Raw genomic sequence first — 12874 nt, forward strand, 5'->3', positions numbered from 1 at the left:
CGTATATAAAGCGGGTAGCTTATAGCTGCTGTGATTTATACATTTTTTAATTAAAAATTAGACTAGTGGGTTTAACTGCTATATTTAAAAAATAATTAAAAAATTTAGATGTATTATATGTTATACAATATTACCCTTTGACTAAATTATTTACAAGATTTAGTTATAGAAGTGTTAAACGTTTAGATAATATTACGCATATAAGATCAATGTGTCCCAAGTCGGAGATCATAGTACCCCATAGTTTGGGGTACATTGATCTTTTGAGAGGGTTGTTTAAAAGTTAAAATTATTCATGTTTATAATTTTTTTAAATCAAAATATTTATATATTCCAAAAGCCAGATAGTTCTACATGTGTTTCGTAGTTAATAAGTTTTTACATCTCTTTCAGGTTCTGCGCAATTTTCAAAACACTGCTACGGCGATCAATGCGCCCCCATCTCCCCTATAGCATTAAAAAATGTATATTAAAAGCATTGATAGATTTTAAACACAACGATGTTAACAATATTTCGGAAGAAGAGTATTTAGTCGTGCAGACTGTAGTAACAGCGTTACAACCAATTAAATTGGGAATTGAAAGACTTGGCCGACGTAAAGCATCCCTACTTGATGCAGAGGGTGTATTTGTTTATATTAGATGTTTTGCGCAAAAATAAAGATTGTTTTTCGGCTAAAATGCTGCATCATGTGCAACAGAGAATTGTTGAAAGACGGAATAAAAATTTAGTTGGCTTGCTGAAATATTTAAATAATCCATCAAATTATAAACACAAATCGGACATAGATTCTGTATTATTAATACCTTCCAAATCAGTCCTTCACGCTACGGCTAAAAAATTATTTTCGAAGCTATTTGTTGAGGGTATTGATGGTGGTGGAAATTCCGTTGAAATTGAGGAATTAGAATGCAGTAACGATGGGACTGAAATGTCGTTTATGGCAGAACCAAATTTGAAGACAACATCTGAATTAACACTTCATCAAAAATTGGATGCTGCAATTACGAAGGTTAGTCGAATTGAGAATCCAGAAGATGTATTATGTGACGTTAAAAATATTACAAAAGAAATGGATATTTTTGATGCAACGAAAAAGCGTACAAATAATTTAGAAAAATTATATAATGCTCTATTAACTATCCCACCGACATCAATCGATTCAGAAAGAGCATTTTCGGTGGCAGGTCTCTTTGTTACGAAAATTCGATCATTTTTAAGTGATAGCGCTATTGACAATTTATGTTTTTTAAAAAATTATTTTAAAAATCAATCAATATAAAAAATGTAATGTTATTGAAGTTGATATTTATTTTGTTTTAAGAGTCTTAGTTTCTAAGAATTATTTTGTATTTATTTTCTTGTTAAAAGTAATAGTATTAAAAAGGCGTGTTTTTTTTGTATTTGTTTTAATTTACACATTTCCCCCACCTAATTGGATAAATTCTTGCTTTTTACCTAATCCCGGGATTTCCCGGCAAATCAATCATTTTTGTCCCGGAATCAATCATTTTTGTCCGGGAATTATATTTTTACGGGAATTGAGAAGCCCTAAACCAGATGGCTTAAGAATATAACTTTGTATTACACACTTAAACGCAGACAGAGGATCACGAGATCTTTCTTTGCCATAATCTTTTGTTGAAACGTATCCAACAGGTCAGTGCTTTTTACAAACAACGGTGTCTTTCTTATCTTGTATATTATCTCTTGGTATAACAACGAGCCAATTTCTTCTTCCTTCTGGTGTTCGAGGAACGCGAAAAGTTTTTTCTTTGGAACTTTTATCATATTTCTATTGCAACATGTGAAAGCATTTACAAACCCTGTTTATTATAAATGAATCGATGTATACAAAAACGTTCTAAGTCATAAAAACTATTTTTTCGGGGAACAAGAAAAACGTGTTAAATCTAAAATTATTACTTTAATAAATTCAAAAAAATCTGGGTACTTTTTGACATCTTTAAATATTAGATTTGTTAAAATATATATCAAAATTTGTGATATATATATATGTGTTATACATAGTTAAAGTTGTCTGACTTAGAACCTTTTTGTTTACATGTGTTAAAGATAATAACAAAAAGCTTGTCTTTTATATATTTATTCATTTTTTGTATAAAAAACTATTAAAAATCAAAGGTCAAACTATAACACATATTAAATCACACAATGTATAAAAGGACCGATCAAAAAGCCTTTGTCAGACACCTCACTGGATATCGTGTTCCTCTTCCTCGTCATTTGCCTCGTCGGTTATTGGCCAGCTCATGAGTTCATCATAAAAACCACTGAACTCATTCGGAACATATTGCGTTAGCTTCCTAATATCCTGCAGTTTCACTCTTTTTATCGGAACATAACTGGGTAGCACACATTGTGCGGAAACTCGACGATGCAATCGACTACTTGAGACATCTTGTAAGTTTTGACCATCAGCCCATCAATGAGTGGCCTACAGACAATTACACCTGAAGAATTCCCTTAAGTGAAGTGCATTAGAGAACTTATTCCAAAACTTATCTTATCCTTAGCAGGAATTTTCTTTCCCCGTGTTTCTTACGAAATGCAAGATTTTTTGTAGAATGTTGGCCACCACTTTTGAAAATCTAGAATATCTTCTGTTGCGACTTCTTCAACAGTAAACTTACCAGTTAGGGTATATCATACTTTTGCATATTTTAATTTTCATTCAGTATGTCACTTTTCCTATGTATTCATAAACCCTGAGTTGAATGGTATAATTTATTTTGGTGAAAAAACAAGTCTAGCTACCGGGAAAACGTTTTTAATTTTCAAAAATATTGTGTTTTTTTACTAAATGATGACTGTTTATGTTATAAATGTACATAATAATTATTTAAAATATTGTTTAACCTTATGCTTAATTTTTATAATATGCTATGAGTTTTTAACAATATTATTTTGTGTATAAGTATCAGTTAATATTCAAATATACTTTGAAAATATTATAACTACCATTTTAGATTTTATTTCAAATTAATTGCTATACTTGCTGTATTATATTTTCCAGATTCATAATATATTAAAAAAAGAAAAATGGCTTATTTCCAACACAGAATTTAATGAACCCATAGTTTGTGGAACTAAAGCAATAGCACTAAGAATTAATAGAAGTTGGTCTGCATTCTCTAAGATAGCTCGACACAAATCTCAAAAGCCAAACAAAAAATGCTGGGAACCTAAACTTGATAAACTTTTAGACATTGCTTTTTGCAAATGCAGAATCGTTTACTGCAGTGATAATGATGCCCCTTGCAACGAATCTTGTGATGACGGTGCTCGTTGCTTTTGCAAATGTGACTTAAATTTAAGAATTCCTAAAAAAGAACTTATTTGGATAAAAACCCAGCGAGAAAAACAAGGCAGTGTTTCATGTATGCAAGAATTTGGTCTTGATCTTAAAGAGACTGCCAAACTTAGGCTAAAATGCTTACGCAAGTCAACTGAACAAGCAAGACTCACGCGACAACGTGAAGAAGCTTCAAAGTATAAGTTAGAATCATCAGTCTCTATTTATCCAACCGATGTTAGATTTGATGATGAAAGTACGGGTGTTACAATAGAAAATAATAATAATTCCAATGATGTGATAGTCAGTGATAGCGATAAAGTCAGTGATAGCGAAGAGGACTCGACAATTGAAAATCAAGAGAGTTATGTTAAACGAAACTACCTTAATATTAGTAATGCTGCCGTTGCCTCTATCAGATTTGGTGTATCATCGACTGCTACTGCTGCTATCATTAATGGTCTACTGAAAGATATTATAAAGGCAGGAAAACTTGTTGAAGATAAAAAAAATCTCATATGTGATAGTATGAAAGTTTTTCGTGCCAAAGAGTATGCTATGAAGTATTCCAGAGTAGAAGAAAATTTCGACTGTGAAAGAAATATAATTACTGGAATTTTTGTTGATGGTAGAAAAGATAAAACTTTAGTTCTTATCCATGATAAAACCACAGGCACCTTCAGAAAACAAGTTATCAAAGAAAATCATATAACTGTGACAGAAGAGCCTAGAGGTCGCTACCTTACTCATTATACACCAAAACCAAAGTCAGAAATATTTAAACCAGCTAAGCAATGTGCTATTGGATTATTCGACTGGTTAATGGAAAGAGGTAAAGATCTTAATCTCCAACTAATTGGCAGTGATACTACAAATGAAATGTCTGGATGGAAAGGTGGAATGCTTCATTTTGTGGAAGAACTTCTCAATCGAAAACTTTTTAGATCTTCTTGCTGGCTTCACATTAATGAGCTTCCATTCCGTCATATTATGGAAAAACTTGATGGACCAACTTCTTCAGATAAAGGATGGAGTGGAGCAGTAGGTAAACTGCTTTCCAAAGTAGAAAATCTTGAAAGAATTACTAAATTTATGCCAATTCCGCTTCTGGAGCCTCTTGTTACTATAAGTGAAGATTTCTTAAAGCAAAAGAGCACTGACAGTCTAGTCGCATGGAAGTATTTAAATGCAATATTGAAAGGAAAGCTCGATCCTGAAGTAGCAGCTCTTAAATGTGGTAGATTGTCTCACAGTCGATGGCTTACTTGTGGCATGAGATGCCTGCTTCTCTATATGAGTAATCATGATCTTGAACCTGATAATGCAGAGATCTTAAGACTGCTTGCAACTTGGGTGATTCAGGTTTATTTTCGAATGTTCTTTGAGATTAAAGTTAAGCATGACATTTAATTAAGCATGTTAAGTTAAGCATGAAATTAAATATGGTTCTTGTCATCTTTTAAAACTGTTTCAACTTTGGCAGAAGCAAGATGATAGGATTAAAGAAGCATCTAAACTTTATCTCAAAAGTGAATCTTGGTGGGCTCATCCTGAGAATATACTTGTCTCACTTCTCTGTTCTGATAACTCAGAACAAAGGTTATTTGCCGTCGACATAATATTGGCAGTTAGGGCCGGAAGTGAACTTGGCTCAACAGATGTTTGACCATTTAAAGTTCCGCAAACAATAAACCTTGATGCTTGTGACATCAAAGAACTTATCGACTGGGAAAAAGAGGTCATCACTGAACCAATTTTCACTGCAAATATGTCGTTAGTCCAACTCAATGCATTGATAGTTTCTCCCCTGCAGCTACCTCTATACTCATTACATACCCAAAGTTGCGAGAGAGCAGTCAAATTAGTCACAGAAGCAGCTCAGTCAGTCTGTGGTTGGGATAAAATAGATGGTTTTATAAGAACTCAATTGCGAAATCGTGAACTAATGCTTTTGTTTAAATCAAGAAAAGACTTTAAGTAATTTATGTAATTACTAATTTAGTATTTTTGATTTTTATTTATACTTTGTTGTGCATAACATTAAATGTTAAATAAATACTTGGTTTTAATGTTGATTTTATAAGTATTTTGGGGAGCTAAAACAAAAATTAAGGCAGCCAGATTTATAATTTGAATTAATATTTTGAATAAGTGTAAGGGGAGGGGGCTTTTGCAACTAAGCCCCTTGCTCCTACTCTACCTACTCTATCTCCTACCAGTGCGTGTATAAATATATATATACTAATTGTAATATATCTTGATCTTATAATCATAATAAAACTAATATTGATAGAAGGGAGCGGGGGGGGGGGGGGGGGGGCGGAAGCCCTAGCCGTGCATTCTGGCTCAAGAATCCTGGAAGCTAAATGATAATTTTGTGTTTTATAACAAATGGTTTATTTTTTACCTAATATTATTTTAATTTTTATTATTAATTGGCTAAAAACATTTAAAAATTAAGCTTTAGTTATAAAAGACTATTTTTTTTTAAAAAAAGCTATATCAATATTTTGCAAAAACTATTTTTTTTTAAAAAAAGCTATATCAATATTTTGCAAAAATATTATTATATTTGAATTCCCCGTACCGAAATACATAGGAATCCAAGCGTGCTAGTCAAAATTCTGAAAAATTAATTTTTGGCTCAAGTATGATATACCCTATTACCAGTAGTACTAGAAGTAATGATAAGTTCAGTTATCTGGTAAACAGTGTACACTCTGTCATACCTTTTCAGTTTTCTCTTTATTACCGCGAAGTCCCTTCGCGGTTATAAAGAGAATAAAGAGAAAAATTGTAGCTACGAGTGAACTCCTATCGGGTAGTACTGCTCAATTCGATGAAATTGGCCATTATCTGTGAGAGCCAAAAAGACTCTGTTTAGTGCATGGTTTTTATTTTTTCCTCCATAATTATCTGAGTAGACATGGACTTCAGTAAACTGTGGAGGAGCAGAAATTAGGTAATTGTACACAAAAGAGCACACCTTATCAGGGCTTTTTCTGGCTGTGCCTTCATGGTACACTTAAGCATGACCATTATTGCATTTCACATCGTGAATAGAGAAGAGGTTAACAGAGAGCTGCCTGAGGTAAAAGGTTTCCTGGACTGGTATCATCGGTAAAGGGATATTCTACATGTAGTCAAATGCGATCGCTAAGACATGCGGTTCATTTTGTTTTGTTTCCGCGTTGCTTTTATTTTAGAGTTTGTTGTAAAACTTTTTCGATCGACGTTTGTGCAGCATCAGTTCAGCAGCAGCATTTTTCTTTGCTGCATCACTGAGATGAGGGCTTTGCAATTTTAAATTAAGCTCCTCACAGGTGCAACAAGAGTCTATCAGGGGACGGCCAAATCTTAACGTAAAGTTGTCCTTAAGTAGTCTAGAAAAAATTTATAGCTACATTTTGCTTCAGGATATTTTTCTTTAAACATTCAGTACAAAATTTTGACATTTAGCCTAGCATCTAGAAAATTGATAGTTTTACCAGCATATTTGCTCTGTTTCACCGGATAACTTTCGATAAGTTCTCTTATCAGAAGTCTTACATTGCCTCTGATTGCATTTGTTCCTATTTTTTTCCCTCGAAGGCCCGTTGGTGATTTTCCTAATACCAACAGGGAGCGCAATCGTCGAATACGACTAATTTTAATACAATAAAGGCTTTTAAAGGCATCCACACATACCTTTTCTTTGGCATCCCCCACCAAAACCTCGTATGTGAATGAAAAGTCATGACCTACTCTTTCTACAGCAACTTCCTTTCTGGGTCGGTGAGTTTTCACTTTCATGCTTGTAATCAACAGTTGTAGAAACACATCTTGCTCGTTCTTTGTCTTTAACGATCTCATGCGTGCGAAGATCTCGTCGCTCTGGTTTTTTAAACGTTTCGTACATTTCTTTGAGCATCTGAAAGCAAAATATCTTATTAGATTTTGTTGATATAAATGTTCGAGGTAGGCCTAAATGCCGTAGCCAAACTCTAAAAAATGATATTTAAGAAATTCGGCTATAACATTTGGCTACTGTTTAAGGTCAATTCACTAGCCTAAATGGAACGATTTGGAAAGTGTTGCATTAGTTTTGTCTGAGGCGTTTTTATGAAAACATGTTGCATGATATGCTATGATAGGCCTAAACAAATTATTAAAAGGCTAATTGGGTATCGAAATTGCAATAAAAGTCTCACCTGCAATCAGTTCCAACAGTAATAGCAGGTACAGTTCTTCCTTTTTAGTCAATGTACTCTTTACCTTTCTCTCTAGCTTCTTTAATAACATTCCTTTTCCACAGAGCCTCATTTTCAACCTTTCTTCCACTGCTAGTACTAGGTTCTTTATCCATTATAAGTCTTTTTCATTAAAACAACGAGATGAATAATAAAATAAGACCAAATAATCTCAAACTTGTAACCAAAACAAAACAAAAATTGGATTAAAAGCATCTGATTGCTACCAGCAGAACACAGCTGGTTTTCTCAGTACTGCCAACAAAAACCTTCTAAGTCACTGACCTAGAACCTTTTAGTTTATAGACAATATTTCAGCTCTCTATTCAAAGTGTACGGAGAAGTCTGACTTAGAATGTTTTACTATACAATGATGGAACTGTCTTCAAAGAACAAATTTTCATCAAAAAGTCAAATATTAAGAAAAAATGGCTTGAAACGTTTTTGTATACATTGATTCAAATATTGTTGAATACTTAAATATTGACTAAATAATATAGCGAGATCTTTAAGGCTTCACAAGTATCAGAATTTTGAAATACAATATGTTCGCCTCCAGTTTTTGACATCATTCGCACGGTGAGTAAACCTGTTATAAAGTTCGCCATGGGTAAATTGCATCTCCTAAATGGAAAATATTTCCAGATTGAGTGTTAATGACAATTCAGTGATACCTTTTGTTGAATTGGCGTGTTACAGAAAAATCTTTTAAGTTAACAGCTGCAATTTCTAAGCTTAGGGCAGATTTGATTAATTTACAATATAAATTGGTATCTTTCGGCAAATATCATAAAAGGTTCATAAAAATAATAAAAAAGTCCCTGGAAGTAGGTATAAAACTTAACCTTATTTTGTGAGATTGGTCAAGCTAATGGTGAAGAAATATGTCGATAAGAGATGTTAACCTTGGTTGCAAGAAACGACCAGTTTTTCAACCAGAGAGAAATATTTGGGCTAACTTAATGTCAAACAAAGTGGATGTGCAAGCGATAAAAAGATTCGCTGTAGTCAATTCTGCACCATTTAGCTCACATAACATCTCAATGTTCAACTTATAACTGAAGCTGCAGGGCTATTAAATAGCCAGATATTAAGAGGCTAGAAAAAATAGAATGAAGAAATAAAAAAAATATTAAAAAAAAAAAGAACACTAATATAAGGGACACTTAAGACCAAGATGAAAGTTATAAAGAAAGAATGAATGGACAAGAACTTTTTATTTTGAAAAGATAAGTTAGGAAATGGATTTTGAATGGGCTTGTTCGCAATTTGCCAAACAATACAACGAATCACTCGAATTATAAGCTACCTCATCTGTACCAACATCAGTTTAATATGGATTTCAGAATTCTAATGATAACGTAAAAGCTTTACTTTTGTTTTGCAGAAACCTGGGTTTCTGCAAAACAAAAGTAAAACTTTTACGTTGGCTTCAGAAGATTTATAGTGGCAAAGCTTTAGCCGTCGACCAAATGCCAAGACTTTTTTTGTAAATTGAGAATATTCAAGATTCTCCAGACACTGAAGTCACTAAAATCAAAAATACAGGCACTGGTGCTCAAAGCTTCAAATCATGTCGTTAGTGGAAGTAAAAAAGTTGACATGTGCTTGACCCTCAGACAGGGGAATTTGAGCAAGTTCAAAAGAAGAAGTTTTCAATCCTGTCTGAACTTTCCCGAAAAAGGTTATGCATGTCTGCAGCATTGATATCCTCGGAGAGAGCGTTTCTGCATCAGGCAATTTTATTGTCAACTGTGAACACTTGACGTTGAAACAAGGTGCATTGCCAGCATAATTATGCCAAAATCATTGCAAAGATTAATAGATTGAACGTAATAATAATGATTCTTTTTCTGTTAAATAGTACAATAAAATTAAATTTAACTTTATTTAAATTTTTTGAGGCACTTTGTTGACCGATGTTAGTCACAAAAATAACTGGATTAACGTTACCACACTGACAAAGTCATTTCCGAGTCGAATTCCACTGACGAAATTTTTTCACCATTCTCCATATTAATGTGGTGTGCAGATACAGCTAATAAAATATAATTTAAAAGTTAGATTTGTATATTAAACAGAAAGTTGTTAAGGGCGAGGGGGATAGAAACTTTATTACGAACTTTTAGAGGGGGTCGGTAAGAAATGTATGACTTACAATACGAAGGAGGGGAGGAGATTATAAATGGTCAAAGATTGCTTGAGGTGTAATATAGACAATCTCCTAACTTTAAAAGCTTTATTTTGATTGAGATTATGGAGTTTCTAATTACTTCCGATGTTTTGCTGCGAATTTAATAACGAAAAAGCTTCGGTAACCATATTTGGTTTTTGTATCATTTTTGTGCTTAGTTTCACAGTTATTAATATTATTTAAGTTATGATTATGACTAGTTGAGGTGAGTAATTGATTGCATAAAGCCTTCAGATGCCTTGTCAAAGAATACGGAATGTAAGGGAAGTAACTTATTTTGTGCGGTGATAACTTAAACTGTGGGGAGTGTGTTTGGCAACGTTAGGGTGTTTAACAGTGGTTAAAATGCACAAAAAAATGTGCCGAAACTCCAAGAAACTCAAATTTTGTATTGCTTTTAAACTGATATAAATTTATTCATTATAGTTTGAAAATTCAATAAAAACTTTTCTTTTAAAAAAAATGTCCGAAGAATTTTGTTAAACAATGCTACGAAAATGTTTAGCTTCAAGATTGCTATCAGAGCTCACAAAATGACTAAAACTCACAAAATATTAGCAATCATATAATTCAAAAAACCAAAAAATTTACAATGAAAACTGCTCATGTAAATTTAAAGGATAAAGTAAAATGGGGTCAAATGAAATGTTAAGGAGTTATGATTAATTTCTTTTGTTCAGGAAAAAAGTTTTTATTTTATTTTATTTTTTTTTATGCTGTAGAAAACTTTGAGCTTTATTTAAATATATTTAAATCAAATGAAAAAGCGTTAAGAAACTTTAATTCAAAAATAAAGTTATTTCATACTACCATCGCAGTCGGGGAGAATGAAATACGCAAAATTATGTGTAACTAAAACAGCACTTAAATAAAAAAAACAACAAAAAAATCCTAATAAAAGCCAATCAGAAAATAACCAAATAAAAAAAACTTTTTATTCTTGCGACTATTTTGAATCGTTGAGGGTTACTAGAGGCTAAGTAGAGTTTTCACTTAGGGGGCACATTTTAGTGCAATAAAACTCAGCACCTTTTACATATCGCTTTGGTATGCATGTTTTACACAGCCAAACCTTGCATTTTGAATTTTCACACTGGTACCGTTCCATACTTTGACTTGTTGAAGCTTCGTCTAACGTCAATTTAATTGTTGTGGATGGAAACAAGCCAGTATTCTGACATCCATTGACAATTTGGGTGGGTGTAAAAACTTCATCAAAGCTGTAAGGTTTTGCTTGCAGTTGACTAAAACACTCTTATGATTAGTTGCTGAATTTTGTCTCTGCGTAAAACTGTTGTAGTAACTTGCGCCAAACTCTTTTGACATGGCAATAAACACCCAAATCTAGAGGCTGAAGAATGTGTAACGAATGAGCTGGTACGCAAATTAACAAGCTACCGTTTTCGATACAAATAAGCACAACCCGATAAGTAACATGTGTCAGATATCCATCTTCGACTGAAATATGAATGCCTACTACTATAACTTCATTTATATAATTAAACAATTAATTCATTAAAGTACAACTTTAACTAATTATCTGGAACTTTCTTAATAGCGGGAACATACACGCCAGTGAGCCACATCATAGTTTGCTATCTTCCATCCATCAGGATGAAGATATGGCGTATACGTCATCGTCTGGACTACTTAAGCACCAATCGCCTTCATAAAGATTTTTAAAATTAAAAATGAGATATGGAGCAAGACGATTACAAGCAGCATTGACGCAATTTCCAACTTTATAACGTTTTTTATTCATAGTTGCCAAATAATTTAAACGGTCGTTTCGCATCATGCCGGTGTCACGAAATAATTATTTCCCATTATAAAACTTCCCGTGATATACTTTCCGGGGGAAAATTTATTTCGAATTAATATTTCCCCCCTGGTATAATTTTTTCCCCCATCTGCAAAATAAAATTTCCTCCGTAACATTAGTTCCCCCGAAATATTTTCTTAAATATACAAACTGATATGATTGCGCAAAAAAATGTTAAAGAATGATCTAATCAAATGCTAAATCTGATTAAAAAACAACGTTTCAATTGAATCAAACGCATCATTAAAGAAAAAACTGAATGTCAGATAAGTTTAAATTCGGATTCTCTAAACATATTTTTAACAAAAATTATGCTTGATTATTAACAAAGTAACTTCGGGCAAGTTTAGAACGTTTTTGAATGTTTTAAAAGCAAAAGCTCGTTAGATTTCGATTTTTCTTGACTAATTATGAACTACTAAATCAAATCTGTATGAGTAATTTGTTATGTTTAGTAAAAAAAATTAATAAAATTGCGGATCATTTTTATGAAATAACTTACAATTTTTACTTGTTATAGTTATTTGCTTTCAGTGAAGAACAAGAATATTTTCGAACGTTTATTATTCAACTAGTTACATAAAAGTATAAAACTTGCAAATATAAGTTGTTTTTGTTTTATTTAACTGTTTGAAACAAGAATATGAAAAAAGAAGAAAGCGAGATTCTGGTTATATATCTCGGGAAAAAGAAATATCCATCGAAGTATAAGAAAGACGATAAGAGGTAACTTCGAAAGAAAGTAGAATGCTTCCAGTTAGTAAATGGAGAATTATTTCATATCGGAAATGAAAAACGATTTGCTGTTAGTTGTAATTGGAGAAGAAGAGCGAAACCGTATAATACGAACTCTCTATAGCAACATAGTTAAAGGATGTCACTTTGGGCAAAACGCCATGCTCAAAAAAGCAACTGAGAGATATTGGTGGAAGTCGATTTCAAAAGACATACGCGAATTTGTTGGATCCTGCCCTGAATGTCGACGTGCGAATCCTAACAACAAACCATTAATTGCGAGCCCCATCCAATCCTAGTTCATGACATTCTTCACTGTTGGGGAATAGATCGAATTGGTCCGTTGAAAGAAACTAAGAACGGAAAGAAGTATATTTTAGTAGCAACAAAATACCTGACTAGATGAGCTGAAGTTGATTCCATTACGGACAAGGATGCGGATTCTATTCATCGTTTCATTCTTCGTCTGGTATTCAGATTTGGGGCTTCCCACATTCTTCTTCACGACCAAGGACGCAAGTTTTGTAACAGGCTCGTGGAAGATCTTTTATTGAAATTAGACATAGAATCCGCAAAA

The 12874-nt window shown here is 32.9% G+C and overlaps 1 pseudogene; it reads right to left on the reverse strand.

The window, feature by feature from the left end:
- Positions 1–2216: 2216 nt before the first annotated feature.
- Positions 2217–7662, reverse strand: LOC149881327 (uncharacterized; annotated as a pseudogene).
- Positions 7663–12874: the final 5212 nt, after the last annotated feature.

Source organism: Hydra viridissima, unplaced genomic scaffold (genome assembly GCF_058129835.1).
Source record: "Hydra viridissima isolate aposymbiotic clone 2 unplaced genomic scaffold, HvirCarnegie_v1 scaffold_12, whole genome shotgun sequence".
In the NCBI taxonomy this organism is placed as follows: domain Eukaryota; kingdom Metazoa; phylum Cnidaria; class Hydrozoa; order Anthoathecata; family Hydridae; genus Hydra; species Hydra viridissima.